The 19,443-nt window shown below is 47.9% G+C and overlaps 1 non-coding gene across 1 annotated transcript; it reads left to right on the plus strand.

The window, feature by feature from the left end:
* Nucleotides 1-11,597: 11,597 nt before the first annotated feature.
* Nucleotides 11,598-11,757, plus strand: LOC115522688. The gene has a single exon (XR_003971570.1). It is a non-coding gene; the product is annotated as a U1 spliceosomal RNA (small nuclear RNA).
* The last annotated feature ends 7,686 nt before the right edge of the window (nt 11,758-19,443 follow it).

Genomic DNA, 19,443 nt, shown 5'->3' on the forward strand with positions numbered 1-19,443 from the left:
CGGGGCCCCGCTCCCATCCCGGTCCGCAGCCTGGGCGCCCGCCCGCGCCGCGTCTGGGTCCCGGGCTCGCCGGCGCCCGGCCGGCCTCCCTTCCCGTCACCCCCCCGGGCGGCCCAGCCCCGGGCGGGCCCTGGCGGCTCGTTTGCATCCCGGGCCGGTCCGACCGGCTGGGCAGCCCTTCCCCGCCCGCCCGCCCGGCTGAGTCACGGCGCTGGCCCCACCCACCCGCCTGCCCGCCTGCCCGCCTCGGAGATCCCAGCCCTCCCCAGTGGTCCCATTGCACAGATGGCCACTGAGGCTCCGAGGCGCAGCCGTCGTCCAGATGGGGGCCGTAGGCGTGTTGGCTGTGGCTGCCGTGACCTGGTGGGCGCCTGGTCGGGCAGCCCCAGGGTGAAGTTGGGAATCTACTTCTTTCTAGAAGATGGGTGGTGCAGGAGCACTACGTGGGAGACCAGAGTCTGTTTCCTGACTTACTGTAGGACCTCAGGCAAATCACTTTCCCTCTCTGGGCCTTAGTTTTACTGGGCAAAGAATGGGCTCTGTCCTGGGAGTCTTTGGTCCTCCAGGCTGAGCAAGGCACTTTATTCCCCTGTCTTGGAGGTCTCTGCTCTCTCATTGGAAAATCAAGGATAATAAATATTCTACGCGGGTGATGAGACAGAATGAGATACAAAAATGAGATAAGAAAACACTTTGAAAATTCTCTAGAGTACCTTCAAAGACAGAGTGTAGACCCAGCAGGATCACGCAGTAGGAGCTATATCCTGGCTACCGGTTACTGAGCCTCTTTAAAGTGCCAGGATGGACCCCTGCCCTCCTGTGTTTTGTCCTCAGCATCTGGAAGTGGACTTGCCCAAGAGCACCCAGCTGGACGTGGTAGAGTTAGTGGGAACCCAGATTCCCACTCGGGTCTCCATGCCCACGTTTCCCATTGTGGCCGAGCTGGGGCTGCCTCCCAGGGCTTTCTCAGCCCTCAGAGCAGGCCTCTGGGAAGCACTTACGTGGCATCTGGGCAGTGGCACTTCATCGTCCGCACCCCCCACTGCACTGGTCAGTGGCCTAAACGCAGGAGCTGGCTTGGTACTTCTGACACCAGATGTCCACTGAATGTGTGCCTTTCTGCACGCCTGTTACTGGTGGCAGCTGTGCGCCCTGTGTGTCTGACACCTGGGTCAACATGCAGAGCCTCTAGAGTCTGGAGGACGTTAACACCAAAGGAGGGAGTGGAGCCGTCTGAAACTGGGCCCGGGAAGCCCCTGGGGGTCTCGGCAGGCTGCCCTGATAATCCCTCAGCAGACATGCTTCCCAGTTACCTGCTGTCTGACAGGGGAGCGGTGCACGGCAGGGACCGAGTGGGGAGAAAGACTTGCAACGTGGAAGGCAAGTTGGGGGGGGGGGGGGGGTAGAGGGGGACAGTTCATGAAGCCACTGGGCTGATGCTCCCCCAGGCTGGCATTTGAATTTTTATGTCCATGGAGACAACCTTTCAGTAGGGCAGTTGGGCAGGAGTTATCCACATGGCAAATGGTCAGACACTTGTACCTGTGACCCAGCAATTCAATTTCAAGGTCTTTACCTTACACACCAAAAAGTGCAAAGATATGTGGGGCGTCGTTATGGACAAGCTGTTCCTATAGCAAGCGAGTAACACCAAAGTGATAACCAAGAGAGGTGTGGCTCCCACGGAGAGGGAGGGAAGGATTTTTGCTCTTTGTTTTACACATGGCTATATTGTAGAAGTCTCACAGTGAGCATTTATTCTGTCTTGCTTTCGTTACAAAGACAGAAAAAAAGGACCCCTGGTCACCGCCACCCTACCCCCACTCCCACCAACAACTTTCTGATGACGAAAGGCCACCTACCTCCCAGGGGCCGCCCTGGAGGGCACATGTGGTCACGTGTGTGAGTGCATGTGGCTTCCCATCAGTGTCAGGTGGTTCCCCTGACACAGCCCATCTGGGCCTTCTTGGAATTAGGCTGGGGGCCTGGACCTCTTAAATGCCTCTGCTTTCAGATGCACAGATGAGGATTCTCTCTTTTTATTCTTGGAATAATACTGAGCTAAAGATTATTATCCTGTTTTAAAGATGAGAAATTTGAGGCCCAGGCAGGTGAAAGGCTTTTCAAACATCACACAGCATGGGGGCGCCTGGGTGGCTCAGTTGGTCAAGCATCCCACTTCAACTCGGCCCAGGTCACGAACTCACGGTTCTCAGTGATCTCAATGATCTCATCCTTCGTGGGTTCTCAGGTCATGATCTCATCGTTCGTGAGTTCGAGGCCCATGTTGGGCTCTGTGCTGACAGCTCAGAGCCTGGAGCCTGCTTTGGATTCTGTGTCTCCTGCTCTCTCTGCCCTCCCCCGCTTGTGCTCTGTCTCTCTAAAAATAAATAAGCATTAAAAAAAAAAGATCACACAGCATCTATCAGTGGTATGGGGCTGAGACCTGTGTATTTGTAAAGGCTGCTCCTGAGTGAAGGAGGGGACTGTGGGGATGGGGAAAAGGGGGAAGGGGAGCCCTAGCCTCCAGGGATGGGCCTGGCACCCTCCCAGGAGGGTAAACTGCCTGTCGTTTTCTCCCAGATAATTTCCCAGCCATGGCCCAGCCTTAGCTCCCTGGTTATTCCATTTCTCTTCCTTATTGCCAAGTGGTCAAAGTCCAAGCCACCCAGTGTCCCTTGCCTCTTCCCACACCCTTCTGCACACTGCCTGGCTTCCGGGAAGAAATCTAGGCAAAGCTCTAGTCCCTTACCCTCTACCAACACACTGTGACACGCTGGCAGCTTACTGCCATTCACCGGACCTCAGTTTCCCTGTCTGTCAAATGGGGATAATGATTACTTTCTCTGCCTCCTAGATCTCTATGGTATAAATAACTTGAGAGACATGAGAGTGGGTAGAAACCTGGCCAGAGAAATGCAAGCAGTAATCCCCCTTTTCCTGGAACATTTAACAACCAGGTATGGCCCAGTGCACTTCAACTGAAGGCTTCAACTGAGTGTCTTCCCAGGGCATGGCCTCCCGGCTGGGCTGCTCAGCTGGAGAGAGGGTTCAGGCCTCTGATTATTCGAACACCTTCCTCCATGTAAATAAAACAATCATGCACAAACCCTACCATATTCTGGGGTGCTTAGGTGGCTCAGTCTGCTGAGCGACCGACCCTTGATTTCGGCTCAGGTCAGGGTTGTGGGATCGAGCCCTGCATGGAGCCCCTTGTAGGGCTCCACACTGAGCATGGAGCCTGCTTAGGATTGTCTCTCTCCCTCTGCCCCTCTTTTCTGCTTGTGCACGCTGGTCTGTCTCTAATATAAGAATAATAAAAATTAAAAAAAAAAAAAAACCTGGGGCGCCTGGGTAGTGCAGTTGGTTAAGCGTCCAACTCTTGATATCAGCTCAGATCATGATCTCACAGTTTGTGAGTTTGAGCCCCGTATTGGGCTCTGTGTTGATGGTGCGGAGCCTGCTTGGGATTCTTTTCTTCTCTCTGCCCCTCCCTGCTTGTTTTCTCTCTCTGTCTCTGTCTCTCTTCTCTGTGTGTGTCTCTCCTCTGTCTGTCAAAATAAATAAATAAACTTTAAAAAATTAAGCCCCCCCCACCATATTCTATTTTAGGAGTGTATATACATATGCATAAAACAAAAAAAAAAAAAAAACAAAACAAAGATCATGCTTGTCTGAGAGGAGAAGGTACTTAAAGGGGACCTTGGGATGTTTACAATTACAAATTCTAGATGCTGTGAAAGGGGACGTTTGTCATTTGTATTTTTTTCCTATCTTTTACTTTTCTAAAAACATTTCAGGGGCACTGGGTGGCTCAGTCGGTTAAGTGTTTGACTTCAGCTCAGGTCATGATCTCATAGTTTGTGGGTTCGAGCCCCACGTTGGGCTCTGTGCTGACAGCTCGGAGCCTGGAGCCTGCTTCAGATTCTGTCTCCCTCTCTCTCTCTTTCCACCCCCCCCCCACACTTGCACTCTGTCTCTCTCTCTCTCAAAATAAATAACATTAAAAAAATTAAAAAATTTTCATTGTAGGAAACTTGGAGGAAATAACAGGAAAGTATAAAGAAGAAATCAGAGCTACCCATAATCCTCCCTGCCCTCACGGACAACCCCACTCACACTTTGGAGGGTCTTTTCCTGTGTACATGTATCATTTTCTCCCTTTCTGAAACTCCTGCCCTCTGGCTCTACTTTGCCACCCTTCTCATCACCCTGATCTGTTGCCCTCCCTGTCACCCCCCTCCATCCATCAAGGACTTCAGAATTTCTGTCAGGCAGTCTGTCCTAATGTCCTGTCGATCCATGCAAATAACCCTCCAATACCCTTCCTTGATCTCCTTGGTGACCTTCATCATGACCCTGCCATCCTCTCTGGGGCCACATCTTGGATGTTCCCCTCTGGAACCCCAGCCTCAAGCGTTCCCACAAGGCCCCCTCCTGCAGAATGCCTGTCTTCCGACTCCTGGTGCCTCATCCCCTGACTTCACAGAGGCCACTGGCCCATTCTGTTTCCTTCTGTTCAGTCAGCCTCTCCTGGCCGCTGGCCCAGCAAGCCTACACCCCAAGGCTGAGCGTCTGAAGGCCAGCACAGTGATCCAGGTGAGGAATGCAAAGTGGAGGACTTGAGCTTGAGGAGGAGAGGGGGATTTGAGACACGTGATTGGTGTGCACCATTCCAAACCCTCTCTCCTCCTCTCTCCTCCTCCCAGGCGTTCCTCCAGCTCCACACATGGACCCCACTCCATCCCTCATCCCCCCCCCATCCTCCCTGTCAGCCTGTAAACACACCCTTGTCTCTTGGATCCTAAGATGACACCCCCGCCCCTTGACTCCCTTTGCATTTCTAGCTACTTCTTTTTCACTCCTTTCTCCCTTCCCCTCCAAACTTCTGGAGTGAATCATCCTTCTGTGCTGCCCATCTTCTCAACTACTGTCTGGGTCACCAGGGACTTCTAATTCGCTGGATCCAACGGAAGCATGTCCGCAAGGCTGGTTAGTCACCCCCCTGCACTCACAGAGCACACTCCTTGTTCCTGGTTGTTCCTTCTCGGTCTCCTTTGTGGACTTTTTTTTTTTACGCTTATCTTAATTCCAGTATAGTTAACATTGTTATGTTCGTTTTGGATGCACAACATCATGATTCAGCAATTCTATACATTCCTCAGTGTTCATCAAGATAAGTGTACTCTTAATCCCTTCACCTATTTCACTCAGCCTCCCCCACTCACTCCCCTCTGGCAGCCACCAGTTTGTTCTCGAAGGTTAAGAGTCTGTGTTTTGGTCTGTCTCTTTCTTCCTTTGTTGCTTTGTTTTGTTTCTTCTCGAGTGACATCATCTCTGACTGGCTTATTTCGCTTAGCGTTGTACTCTCTAGCTCCATCCATGCTGTTGCAAATGGTTCTTTGTGGACTTTTTGTGATCCGCTCTACCTTTAGATATTGGTAATCCTTTTTGTATCTTTTCTGCTTCCTTTATTGTTCCCGTTGGTTGGCTACTGTTGTCTCATGGCTCTCCTTTTATATGACAGTTCTCAAATCACCATCCCCAGACTATCTCCCCTGAGCATCGGACTCAAATATCCAGTCTCCTGACTTTCCCACCAGTCATCTCAAGCTGGACAAGTATCAGCTGATCATTTCCTCTTTTCTCCCAAACTGCTCCTTGTATATTTTCTGTTGGTGGCATCACCATGTACCCAAGTCAAAAACCTGGGAGTCATTTTTTTACTCTTTCCTCTCTTCTTTTTATTTTTCTTTCTTTTTTCTTTTTTTTAAAATATTTATTTATTTTTGAGAGTGAGCAGAGGAGGGGTAGAGAGAGGGGGACAGAGGATCCAAAGCAGGCTCTGTGCTGACAGCAGAGAGCCTGATGTGGGGCTAGAACCCATGAACCATGAGATCATGACCTGAGCCGAAGTCGGAGGCTTAACTGACTGAGCCACCCAGGCGCCTCACTTCCCTCTCTTTCTATACAGAGTCAATCATCAAGTCCTGCCAAGTTACATCCTAAGCGATTCTGTAACAAGTGCTTTCCTCTTTGTCCCTGCTACTATTGCCCTTGTTCATATAACATCTCTCACCCCCAGCTGTTTTTCCACACACCACTGGGTACTCTTCCTAAAGTATAAATCCGATTATGTCATGGGGCGCCTGGGTGGCTCAGTCGGTTGGGCTTCCGACTTCAGCTCAGGTCATGATGTCACGGTCTGTGAGTTCAAACCCCACGTCAGGCTCTGTGCTGACAGCTCAGAGCCTGTAGCCTGCCTCAGATTCTGTGTCTCCCTCTCTCTCTGTCCCTCCCCCGCTTACACTCTGTCTCTCTGTCTCTAAGAAACAAATAAACGTTAAAAAAAATCAGATTATGCCACTCTTCTGCTTAAAATCAGCAATCTAAAAGAAAATTCAAAAGACATAAATAAATGGGGGGGGGCACCTGAGTGGCTCAGTTGATTGAGCGTCCGACTTTGGCTCAGGTCATGATCTCACAGTTGGTGAGTTCAGGCCCCACATCAGGCTCTCTGCTGTCATTGTGGAGCCCACCTCGGATCCTCTGTCCCCTTCTCTCTCTGCACCTCCCCTGCTCATGCTCTTTCTTTCTCAAAGATAAATAAACATAAAAAAAAAAAGACATAAATAAATGGAAAGCCATCCTGGGTTCATGGATTGTAAGACTTAATATTGTTAGGATGGAATTCTCCCCAATTGATCTGCAGATTTATTGCAACCTCTATCAAAATCCAAGCTTCCCCCACTTTTGTGTTGTAGAAATTGACAAGATGATCCTAAAATTCATATGGAAATGCAACAGATCCAAAATAGCCAAAACAATCTTGAAAAAGAAACAAGTTGGAGGACACACACGTTCCGATTTCAAAATTTACTCCAAAGCTACAGTAATCAAGACAATGTGATACTGGGCATAAGGATAGACATATACGTCAATGGAATAGATTTGAGAATAAGAGCATATAAAGAAACCAGAAATAAACTAGAACTAAAAATACATACGTGGTCAATTGATCTTTGACAAGGGTACCAAGGTGATTTAAAGAAGAAAGATAGGGCGCCTGAGTGGCTCAGTTGGTTGAGCGTCCGACTTTGGCTCAGGTCATGATCTCACAGTTTGTGCAGCTGAGCCCAGAGTGGGGCTCTGTGCTGATATCAAGGAGCCTGCCTGGGATTCTCTTTCTCCCTCTCTCTCTCTGCCCCTCCCCAGCTCACATGCTCTCTCTCTCTCAAAATAAATAAATAAACTTAAAAAAGGAAGAAGAAAGAGTAGAGGCACTTGGCTGGCTCAGTCAGTAGAGCACATGCCTCTTGATATTGGGTTTGGGAGTTCAAGCCCCATGCTGGGTGTGGAGCTTAATTTAAATAAATAAATAAATAAAACAACCATTGACTTGGAGAAAATATTTGTGAAGCATATATATATATATATATATATATATATATATATATATTTGTGAAGCATATTGTGAAGCATAAGGGTCTAGTATCCAGAATAGACAAAGAACTATTATGCACATGAAGATGCCCAATCTCATTAGTCAGTAGGGATATGCAAATAAAAACCATAATAAGATGCTACTTCATCCCCACTAGGATAGCTGGCTATAACCAAAAAGACAGACATAACAAGTGTTGAGGATGTGGAGAAATTGGAACCCTCATTCACCACTGGTGGGAATGCAAAATGGCACAGCCACTTTAGAAAAGTTTGGCAGTTCCTCAAAAAGCGAAACAGAGAGGTACCGTACAACCGAGCTTTTCATTCCTAGGTATGTACCCAAGAGAACTGAAGATACATATTCACACAAAAATTTGTACATGAATGTTCAGAGCAATTTTATTCATAATTACCTCACCACATCCAAAACAGGAATCCATGCTCTCTGCCTTCTTCCTTGTTACCATAAATGAAGTCTTCTAGGGTTTCTTTCTTTCTTTCTTTCTTTCTTTCTTTCTTTCTTTCTTTCTTAGAGAGAGAGGGAGAGTGTGAGTGGGGAGAGGGGCAGAGGGAGAGAGAGAATCCCAAGCAGGCTCCATGCTCATTGCAGAGTCTGATGCGGGGCTCAGTCTCATGACCCCGGGACCATGACCCGAGCCGAAATCGAGAGTCAGGAACTCAACCGACTGAGTCACCCAGCTGCCCCCTCTTGGGTCTTTCTAAGAGAACTTCTCTCTTTATCAAGGGCTTTGCTTCTGCAATTATATCCTTTCTTTCCTGCAACATCTAGCACTTCTTCACCAGTTAACACCCAGACATATCTCCACATCTGTGTATCTCCATCTTAAAACAATACAAAACACACACACACACACACACACACACACACACTGCCCCCAGACTCATTTCTCTGCCTCCCTTCCTCCTTCTTCAAATCTCATCATTTGGCAAAAGCTTCTATCTGCAGCCTCAATGATTCTTTACCTTCATGGGATGCCCATCTCTTGACTGACCCTTCATGATAGCATGCCTGAAAATTTGGGCAAAGACCTCTTCTCTCTGTCTGCACCCTCTTTTTCAATGATCTCAGCCAGTCCCTTGGCTTCTCTATTATCAAGATGTCAATGGCCCACGTGTGTATCTCCAGCTCTGAGCCCTCACTATGTGCCAAGCTTTTGTGCCCAGCTGCCTGCTTGTCATCTCTATTTGAATGCCTAACGCCCGTCTAAACTTAGTGGACTCAGGAAGAGCTCTTGGTTCCTCTCCCCTCGATTCATTCTTCCCCTAGTCTCTCTCATCTCAGTAAACAGCACCGTCATCTACCTACACGTTCAAGCCCAAAGCACAAAAGCCTTCCCTGATTCCTCCCTTTTACTCATTCTCCATATTCTACCCATCTGCAAGCCCTGTTGCTCTGTCTCCAAACTATGTATCATGTCAAACGGCTTCTCTCCATCTCCGCTGTCCCTCCCTTCATCCAGCAGCCTCCCAACTGGCCTCTCTACTTCCACCCCTACAACCCACTTTCTACACAGCAACCATTTACTTTCAAAAAACGTAAGTCAGGTCATATAAAAACTCCCTTTCATGGCCTACGTAGGGCTTCACTGTGGCCTGCAATGCCCAGCACGCCCTGGCTCCCCTCTACCTCTCCAGCATCATATCCTATCACTCTCCCCTCGATTTCTACCCATCAGCCACACTGCTCTTCCTTCCTTTCTTTCGATCCACCAAATTAGTTCAAAAAAAAATTTTTTTTTTCAACGTTTATTTTTGGGACAGAGAGAGAGAGACAGAGCATGAACGGGGGAGGGGCAGAGAGAGAGGGAGAACAGAATCGGAAACAGGCTCCAGGCTCTGAGCCATCAGCCCAGAGCCTGATGCGGGGCTCGAACTCACGGACCACGAGATCGTGACCTGGCTGAAGTTGGACGCTTAACCGACTGCGCCACCCAGGCGCCCCCCAAAAAAATTTTTTAAACATTTATTTATTTTTGAGAGACAGAGAAACAGAGCACAAGTGGGGGAGGGGCAGAGAGAGAGAGAGAGAGAGAGAGAGAGAGAGACGGAGATAGAATGTGAAGCAGGCTCCAGGCTCTGAGCTGTCAGCACAGAGCCCCATGCGGGGCTCAAACTCACCAACCGTAAGATCATGACCCGAGCCAAAGTCGGACGCTAAACCGACTGAGCCACCCAGGGGCCCCTAATCATCCTATTTTCTTTGCTTCTCCTTTTTTCAGTTTTATTGAGAAACAATTGACATACATCACCGTATAGGGTGTAGGGTGTACAGTTTTATTTTCTTCGAAGCATTTCTCTCTAGGTGAAATAATCTTACTGATTTATTTCTTTATTAATTTTCAGTTCTTTCTACAAGAATGTGGGCCCTATGAGAGCAGAGGCCTTAAGTATCTCGTATATCACCACTCAACGCCCAGCGCCTGGAACAGTCTCAGGGACACAGTAGGTGCTTGGTGCATATTTGTTAATGGATAAATAAAGCATTAAATCAGCGCTCCTCAAAGCGTGGTCTACAAACTCCTGAGCATCCCCCAAATCTTTTCAGAGGCTCTGTGAAGTCAGAGCTATTTTCGTAATAAATACTAAGATGTTATGTTGCCTTTTTGGTGGTGGGAAAGTGATGGCGGATACAGCAGCTGGCCCCTTAAGATAAAGCGAGGCGAGGCTCCAGGCTGTATTTGTAATCACTGTATTCCTCACTGCTGTGTGTGCTCAGCAAAGGAAACAAATACAGCAGTTTCATTCAAGAATGACTCGATGAGGGTTCCCTGGGTGGCTCAGTTGTTTAAGCGGCTCTTGATTTCGGCTCAGGCCATGATCTCGTGGTTTGTGAGCCCCAGTCCCACGTTGGGCTCTGTGCTGACAGTGTTGAGCCTGCTTGGGATTCTCTCTCCTTCTCTCTCTTCCCCTTCTCCTTGTTCATGCTGTCTCTCTCTCTCTCTCCCTCCCTCAAAATAAGTGAATAAACTTAAAGAAAAATTTCAAAGACTGACTTGATGAAACAGTACAAATTATTAACTTTATTAAATCTCTACCCTTGATTATACTTCTTTAAAGAAAATTTTTTTTAATGTTTTTATTTATTTTTGAAGGAGAGACAGACAGAGCATGAGTGGGGGAGGAGCAGAGAGAGGGAGACACAGAATCCGAAGCAAGCTCCAGGCTCTGAGCTGTCAGCACGGGGCCTGATGCGGAACTCGAACTCACGAACTGTGAGATCATGACCTGAGCTGAAGTCGGACGCTTAACCGACTGAGCCACCCAGGCGCCCCATTGACTATACTTCTTTTAAATATTTTGACAGGGTGGGAAGAATTCTGCTATATGCCTAAGTACCATGGTTGTCTCAGGAAGATCACTTGTGGAATTATTTTGAGTTGCAAGTTGAACACCATTTTTACCTGGAAGAAGGATTGAAAGACAGACCATGGTTATGCAAATGTAGGTTTTTTTTTTCTCATTTTTTTATTTTTGCAGACATTTTCTCTAAAATGAAAGAAGTGAGCCTATTGACTCAAGGGGGAAATTGACCATATTTGCTGCTAATAATAAAATTTCAGCTTTTGAGTGAAAATTAGCCTTTTGGAATGTTTGTATCCACCACTGTGAGTTTAGTAGCTTCCCAATACTTAAGGACTTAAAACAAATTTTTTTTAATGTTTATTTTTGAGAGAGACAGAGACAGAGCAGGGGAGAGGCAGAGAGAGGGGGAGACATGGAATCCGAAGCAGGCTCCAGGCTCCGAGCTGTCAGCACAGAGCCCGATGCGGGGCTCGAACTCACAAGCAGTGAGATCATGACCTGAGCTGAGGTCGGACGCTTAACCGACTGAACCACCCAGGCGCCCCTACTTAAGGACTTCTGATGAGATCAATGGTGACATTAATGAACATAATTTCTTTTACATTGTATAATAACATGTGTCGACATTTAGAAGATCTCCATAGCTCAGTGAACCCTATTTTCCAAGTGTTACAAAATCAGTCACAGATAAAAGATGCATTCAAAGTGCATGATAGACCAATGTATTTTAACTTAACGAAAAATTGGTTTCAGATTCCACACTGAAACTAAATTTTGCAAGTCTTCATTTGTTAAGTTTTGGTATAGTATCAAAGAGGAATATCCACATACTTACCAGGCGAGGGAAAACCGTGATCATAAAGGTGCTTTTCCGGGCAAGGCCCATCCATTGCACTTCTCGGGGTGCCGATCTCTTCAATTTCCCCAAATGCGGGAGACTCGGTTGTGTAATTTAAGGCAGTGGGGGATTGCGTTCACTTTCTTCTCTTAAAAAAAGGAAAAGAGGAATATCACAGTTATCTGAAAAAGCTTTTAAAATAATCCTCCTTGGGGTGCCTGGGTGGCTCAGTTGTTTAAGCATCGGACTTGGGCTCAGGTCGTGATCTCCCAGTTTATGAGCTCGAGCCCGCGTCGGGCTCTGTGCTGACAGCTCAGAGCCTGGAGCCTGGTTCGGATTCTGTGTTTCCTTCTCTCTCTGCCCCTCCTCCACTCCTGCTCTGTCTCTCTCAAAAAAATAAATACGTAAACATTTTAAATAAAGAAATAAAATAACCCTCCTTTTTCCATTTTTATATCTGTGTGAGGCTGAATTTTGTTCATATACTGCAACTAAAACAAATCTCAACAGATTGAGTAAAGGAGCAAAGAAGCAGTTATAGGGATCTAGCCGCCTTTTATTAAGCCAGACATTTAAAGAGATATGCAAAACTGTCAATGTCATTCTTCCACTAATTTTTTTTTGATTTGGAAAATGTCGTTATTTTTCATTGAAAAGGGTGTTATTTGTGTTAACTTTAGTGGGTTCATCATTTTTACTTAAAAATATGTTTTTAAACTTTTTGTAATGTTTATTTATTTTTGAGAGAGAGAGCATGCACGCACGAGCAGGAGAGGGGCGGGGGGGGGGGGGGGGGCAGAGGATCCGAAGAGAGCTCTGTGCTAACAGCTCAAACTCACAAACCGTGAGATCATGACCTGAGCCAAAGTCAGACTCAACAGACTGAGTCCCTCAGGCACGCTTATTTTTTAAACTCTTAATTTGACTTCGAATATGGCAAATATCGATCATGTGACCCATATGAACAAAAACCCTTTCAGGTCTTCAGTTTTTCAGAGCGTGAAGGGATCTTGAGAGCAAAAAGTTTAGGAAACGCCACTACAGATAAACACTGAAGTTAATCAGCCCCATACGTAATACCTTGGTGTACAGGCGGAGGGAACACAAGATAATTATAAACACCCCTATTTGGAAAAGGAGAGGAGGCAAAACAGCACCCAATGGTCTGTGGGGTGTATGGAATGTGTATTGCATCCTGGAGGTGGAGAACAGCAAGGATGCCCTGCCTTGGGAGAGTGAAGCTGGTTTGTCTGCTCTGCCGTGTTGGCTGGTCTCCCCTATTTGTTGTAACTTTCAGGCCACATCTTAGAAGGATTGTGAAGATGTCCTGTTCGTATTGTTTGGAACTGAGACAATGCCCTAGGGGTTGATCAGTTGCAAGCTTTCTTGTGCCAGGATTTGTTTTGTGTGGGGTTTTTTTGCAAAACCACTCCCTTAAAAGATGCAGAAGGTTTCTGACTATTCATATTTGGATAACTCTAGGGGTTAATAACCAAGTCAGAAGAATTGTGAATTATGGTCTCTGAATCTAGACCGGTGGGGGAGGGGGGTGTCTCTCAGCTGTGGGACCTCCTAGTGCTCAGCCTAGGGTTTCCATCCTCACTGCTTTGGAGCAACTCTGACCACTAGGCTCTATCCCAGTGGAAAGCTCTTTGCATAGGCTAAGTCTCCTGTTAGTGGGGACAGGCAGGAAGGGCTTGGGTGGGGCTGCGTTTCCTGCCTTCCTGCCTTTGTTTCCACTCAAAAAACTTTTTTTTTCAAAGTTTATTTTTGAGAGAGAGAGACAAAACGTGAACAGGGGAGGGGCAAAGAGAGAGGGAGACACAGAATTCGAAGCAGGCTCCAGGCTCTGAGCTGTCAGCACAGAGCCCGATGCAGGGCTCAAATTCATGACCTGACCTGAAGGTGGCCGCTTAAGTGACAGAGCCACCCAGGCGCCCCTGTTTCCGCTCACTTTGACATGAAGAGATGAGCTTTTTCAATCTTGCAAAGCACGTGACCTTCAGACTGTGTCAGCTCGGACTGCTGGCTCCAGGAAGTCTCTCTTGGCAAAGCTGTAGGCACACAAGGTCAGGGGCCAGGCTGCCCGGCTTCAAGCGATCGTTGCAGCTCCCTGTCTAGCTTTGTGACGTTGGGTGAATGGTGCTGTGTCTCGATTCTTCCAATGTAAAATCAGGAATAACAACAGTACCTACTTCTTTGTGTTATTGTGAAGGGTCAGTGGATCAATATGGGTAAAGCTCTTAGAGCCCAGCACAGGACGAGTGCTTCAGAAATATTAGCTTTTTGGGGCACCTGGGTGGCTCAGTCAGTTGAGCGTCCAACGTCGGTTCAGGTCATAGTCTCGTGGTTTGTGAGTTCGAGCCCCACATTGGGCTCTGCACTGGTGATGTGGAACCTGCTTGGGATTCTCTCTCTCTCTCTCTCTCTCTCTCTCTCTCTCTCCCCCGCCCCTCTGCCCCTTCCCCATCTGACATGCTCTCTCTCTCTCAAAGTAAATAAATAAACTTAACATTTTTTAAAAAAAGAAACATTAGTTTTTTATTATTCATTATTCTGTCTGCAAAATTTGTGTCTTTGACTCCGAACTAAAGGCTTGGGAAAACAGCCAAAACAGACAACCTTCTGACATATTTCTACCAAGTCCCCGAGCTCCTACCTGTGTTAGGTACATGGTCTGAGCTCCAAGAGACCCTGGCTGTATACCTGCATGGCAGGGAGTGCCGACCTCCCAGCCAGGGATGGGGAGATCCTCACTCTCTGTACCCTACCTCCCCCCTGCCAATGCCGTGTGTTAGGAATCACGACCAGTAACACCCCACTTCCTGTATTAGTCAGAAACTCTTCAGTTATAGATGACAGAATCTTAACAGAAGCGGGCTTTGGATAGGGAGAAAGAATTTGTTGGATTACGGCATGGGAAATTTCAGGGACTTCAGGCATGGTTAGAATGATGTCATATGGTGGTTTCAAATGGTGTCCCTGTCTCTTGCCCTCCGCTTCTCAGCTCTGCCTTCTGCTGTGTGGCTTCAGTGTCAGGAAGTCTGTCCACATAGTGGAAGAGCCACACTCACTTATGTCCTTCCAGCTTAGGAACCTCAGGAGAAAGCAGCCTCTAGTTCTCCGAAATTCCAGAAAAGTTTGGGATTGTCTTGAATTTCTCCAGCTCTAGCTGTGTTCCTTAGCCTTGTAACATAACACCCTGAGTGATGTCGTGTGTGACTTCAGAGGACTGGAACCACCCAGCCGGGGAGGGGAGGAAGGATTGGTATTTATCAACCATCTGTTCTGTTGGAGGCATTGTACTCCTTCTCCTAGCAAAGATTAGCCCCTTTGGGAAGGACACTAAATCTCGCGGCTGTCTTCATGTGCCTCCAAGCTGCGAGGGGAGGGCCCCTTCTTGTGTCCGCAGCCAACCCTTCTGCCTGCCCTTGATTTCGTCCCTCTGGCTTCTAGAGACGGAGCACCGTTAAATCGCTTCCTTTCTCTCCGTATTTCCTCCTGAGGGTCCAGACGTGCATGAGTCTCTCCTACTACAAAAAACAAATCTCCCCTTCTTAGGAGAGATCTGTCTACCGCCTCTACCTCCTCACCATCCACTCACACCTCAACTAAATGAACTCCATTTTCTACTGCGGCTGTCTTCCGAGATGGCTCGCTCTCAAGTCAGCAATCGCTTCTCATGTGACGAACTCACTTCTCGGCCAGCTTGACCTCACATGTCCGCTAACCGTGCTTTCCTTCCCGAAATTCTTGGGAATTTCGGACCCCGCTTGGCTTCCGCTGTCTTGCTCGTTCCTGGGTTCCCCCTCGCCCCTTTTCTGGTTGCTCCTTTCTCTGCACGTGTCGGTGAAAGGTTTACGAGAAGAGAAAGCCAACTCTCCCGTCATTCACATCTGTGGTTTCAAATGCCATTTTGTCATTGGTGATTTCCCAGCTCCACGGCCCGTGTCTGTCTGTGTCTGCCCAGGCACAGGGTCCGAGCAGAGCCCTTGTCCACATATAGCGAGCGACGGATGAATTTCCTCCAAGGGAGGTGCCCGAGGAACGACAAAGCAGCATCTGCATCTAGAACTATACCCCAAGCCACTCACAAAGGCAGACACACAGAAGTAAAGTTAAGCAGCAGCTCCAGCACAGGCTAAGAGGTGGGGCAGTGGCCCTGCCCTTGCTGGATCCTTCTGGTAACACCGCAAGCCTCAGAGTTCAACTGCACAGTGCTGGCAGCCTCCTCTGGTCCCTGCACCCATGAAGCCCTTTCTCCCTCATACTGCATGTGACACGGCCATGTCAGAGTGGAAAGAGTGTGAGGTCTGGAATTCCAGATCTGGGTCTGTGGCTTGCTTCTTCCTCCTCCGTATGTTTTTTTGTTTATTTTTGAGAACGAGAACACAAGTAGGGAGGGGCAGTGAGAGGGAGAGAGACCGAATCCCAAGCAGGCTCCACGCTGACAGCAGCGAGCCCGATGCGGGGCTTGAACTCACAAACCATGAGATCGTGACCTGAGCAGAAGTCAGACGCTCAACCAACTGACCACTCAGGCACCCCCCTGCTTTTTTTTTTTTAATCTGGCTGTGACCCCCCAGAAAACCAGTGGCCATGTTTGGGTATGCTCACGAGCCTCTTCAGGTGTGCAAGCAAGAGCCATGCTCGGATGACTGACAGTAATGGGGGCTGTGGAAAGGGCAGTGAGGAAGTACGGTGGGCAGGGAAGCCATCCCGGCAGCCCACGCAGGTCCCTGGGGAACAGGAACGATGATGTGGTGACGCGCTCTGGGTGTGCTTCTAATGCTTCTTTCTCCCATGTCTGGCAGTCTCGTCTCACACAGGCAGTTGGCCTCCAGCACATGTAGGTTGTTCACAGCGGCACTTGGCTTGGGCCCAAATCCTGTGTCCAATCAGCTGCAGGAAGGTCGGCAGGGCTGGCTTCATCGGATTTACGTGACCTAGATCGCAGTGATTCCATGAGGCAAGACCAGCTCAGGTCCACGGGCCTTGGGAGGAGGCTGAGGGAACCGCGGGCACAGCTTCATGGACGGTGTGTTGTCCTTATCGTGTCTCAATTCCCTTCTTCATTTGACAAATGAAGGAGTTGGGTCATTGATCTTCAAAGGTGCTTCCAATTCAGACTTTCCAGGAATTTATTATTATTATAGCTTGATTGCCCACCAGCTCTAGCAAAATGGCATGTCACGAACAGGCCCATTGGCCTTAGCTTACTTAGCTCACTTGATGAGAGGCGGTGTGCAGACAATGAATAAGGCATTCAATAAGTTCATGGATGATGGTGATGATGATAAATGAAAATATTAGCTAATACATAAAGCACTTACTACAGTCTGGGCACTATTCTCAGTATTCATGTAATCCTCACAGTCCCAAATGATGAAGCTGAAACAGAGAGGTTAAATCATTTGCCCAAAGTCATAAGCTACTTAAAAGGTAGAGTTAGAAATTCCCATCCAGCCGTTCTGGCTCTGGAGTCTATCCTCTTAACCACCATGCTTGTGAGAGTACAAGCAAATTTAGAATAACGGGGAGGGCGGGCGGCTGGGTGACTCAGTCGGTTAAGTGTCCGACTTCGGCTCAGGTCTGATCTCACTGTTCGTGAGTTCGAGCCCAGCATCAGGCACTGTGCTGATAGCTCGGAGCCTGGAGCCTGCTTCGGATGCTGCGTCTCCCTCTCTCTCTGACCCTCTCCCGCTCACATTCTGTGTGTGTGTGTGTCTCTCTCTCTCAAAAATAAACAAACATTAAAAAAACTTTTTTTAGAATAATGAGAAGGGGGGATGTCTTTGGTTTTGTAATAATCTAATTTCAAGTTTGTGAATATTTTAGGCTTGACATTCATGGAAACAAGCCAGATCTTGATTTTCCACTGAGGAAAATCCCCGTGTCCTCTGTGATGGGAGGGAGCTGATCTGCTACGAAACGTGCAGCTCATCTCCCCAGACGACGGAGCAGGGCTCAGTAGTAAGCCAATACCAGCTTCTAAAAAGAATAGGCCTTGCCAAAATCGCACAACTTGACTCCAACATCGTTAGGCCCTGCACTGTGATTCTCTTATGGAAGTTTGCTGGCGTGTATGTATACACTATCCTCATTTGCCAAGGGGCTTTGCCCACCATTGGATCCGCTGAATCATAAAACCCACGCTGCTTACACTGCAGCCTATACCAACTGGGGAGCATCTTTTCTTCTTGGCCCATTGGAGTTGGTAGCCGTGTGAGATACTTGGCAAACAGGTCAGCGCAGCATAACCAAACGTGGCCTATTACCTCCAATATCAAAAGAGATCAAATTCTCAGGGTTTCTGAGTGGTGGCAGGCGTGCAGTGAGTGCAATAGCTTATCTTTCACTGTAGACATCCTGCCATGCTCCACACTATTGCTCTGGTTTCCTAAAAACTTCATGGAGGAGGAAGTGCCCTTAATCCCCACGGGGATTATCTCCCAGCCTCTAGAACACATGTGCTTTACCGAGGCATTTAGACACCTGCTACTTCCTATTCAGTCCAGAAACATGATTTCATCCCATGTAGAGCGGTGTTCTGGGAAACGAGATGACTTAAGTGCCTGCAGATTGGATTTCAACAGAGCTGGTGAGGTGATATGACCCAGATGTAGGACAGTAAGATGTACTGTTGACCCTGATAGGTGAAAAGTATTCTACTTTTGACGTTTTCTGCTCCTAGGGCTAGAAGAGAAGAAAGCATCTTCCAGGTCAACAGTTGCATGGCTGCAGGTGCTGGGGCAGGTGCTGACTTGCTTCATGAAGAGATTACATCTGAAATAACAGCTGCAAGTCCTGTACAGGGCAAACAAATAATTTTAAATGGAGGTGAGATAGAGATCAATCAGCACTCCTGGATTTCTCAGTCTTTGACGAGGCAGCAGTATCTGTCATGCCCTCAGGGGCGCACTACTGCTCTTGGATTATTCTGGTAGGGAGGGACGGATCCAGGGGCTTTCTTTTACTCTTCTCACCACAATAGCTTTAACCGTACAGGTCGTTGTGAAAGATTCTGCCAGTTGCCAAGTACGTCTAGAACAACTGTGACCACTCGAACTGGGAAGTAACCACAGGACGAATATGTGAGATAGACCCGGGCCAACATTCCTTTTAAATGGCTTGATCCCCGGGGCACCTGGGTGGCTGAGTCAGTTAAGTGTCTGGGTCTTGATTTTGACTCAGGTCATGGTCTCATGGTTTGTGAGGTCAAGCCCCACGTCCGGCTCTGTGCTGTCAAGCACAGAGCCTGCTTGAGATTCTCTTTCTCTCTGCCTCTCTCTCTCTCTCTCTCTCTCTCTCAAAATAGACATTAAAAAATTCTTTGATCCCCATATATTCGTTTGCTAGATATGCTATGACAAGTACCACAAACTAGGTGGTTTAAACAACACAATTTTATTGGGCTAGAAGTCTGAGATCAAGGTGTGGGCAGGCTTGGCTCCTCTGAGGGCTGAGGGAGAATCTCTTCCAGGCCTCTCCCCTAGTTTCTGGTGGTTTGCTGGCAATCTTCGCAGTTCCTTTGCTTCTGCTGCATCATCCCGATCTCTGGCTTCATCTTCACATGACGTTCTGTTTTTGGGTCTCCGTGTCCAAATTCTTCCTTTTCACGCGACACGCATCATATCGGATCAGGGGCCTACCTCCTCCAGTATGACCTCACTTTATGCAATTATATCTGCAACAGCCCTATTTCCAATAAGATCACATTCTGAGGTATGAGAGGTTAGGGTTCCAACACATACATTTTGGAGGACACCCCTCCAAACCCTTGATACCCCACAAACCTCAATTCTAACTAGTGGAACACAGACCTTTTTGGGGAT

Source organism: Lynx canadensis, chromosome C1 (genome assembly GCF_007474595.2).
Source record: "Lynx canadensis isolate LIC74 chromosome C1, mLynCan4.pri.v2, whole genome shotgun sequence".
NCBI classification, from domain to species: Eukaryota; Metazoa; Chordata; class Mammalia; order Carnivora; family Felidae; genus Lynx; species Lynx canadensis.